At 57.0% G+C, this 214-nt stretch overlaps 1 protein-coding gene across 1 annotated transcript in view; it reads right to left on the bottom strand.

Moving 5' to 3' along the window:
- LOC119592922 (dual 3',5'-cyclic-AMP and -GMP phosphodiesterase 11A-like) overlaps nt 1-214 on the bottom strand; it is a 113,884-nt gene that overhangs the window by 46,202 nt on the left and 67,468 nt on the right. The window lies entirely within an intron of this gene.

A 214-nucleotide genomic window follows, 5' to 3' on the forward strand; every position in this document is an offset into this window, starting at 1 on the left:
CCCCCCCTCCCCCACTGCCATGCCTGCCTCCTTCCCCTTACTCAGCACCTCATTCCCTCCGCCTCTCCCCCACCAATCTCCCTCTTATTATCGTTCCCTCTCCCCTCCCATTCTCATCTCCTCTCTCCTTTTATTCCTATCCCCTTCTCCACTCCCTCTCTCATTCCCGTCCTTTCAAGCCCCTCCATTCGGCTGTCCCATTCTCGTGCTCTTT

Source organism: Penaeus monodon, chromosome 31, assembly GCF_015228065.2.
Source record: "Penaeus monodon isolate SGIC_2016 chromosome 31, NSTDA_Pmon_1, whole genome shotgun sequence".
Lineage (NCBI taxonomy): Eukaryota > Metazoa > Arthropoda > Malacostraca > Decapoda > Penaeidae > Penaeus > Penaeus monodon.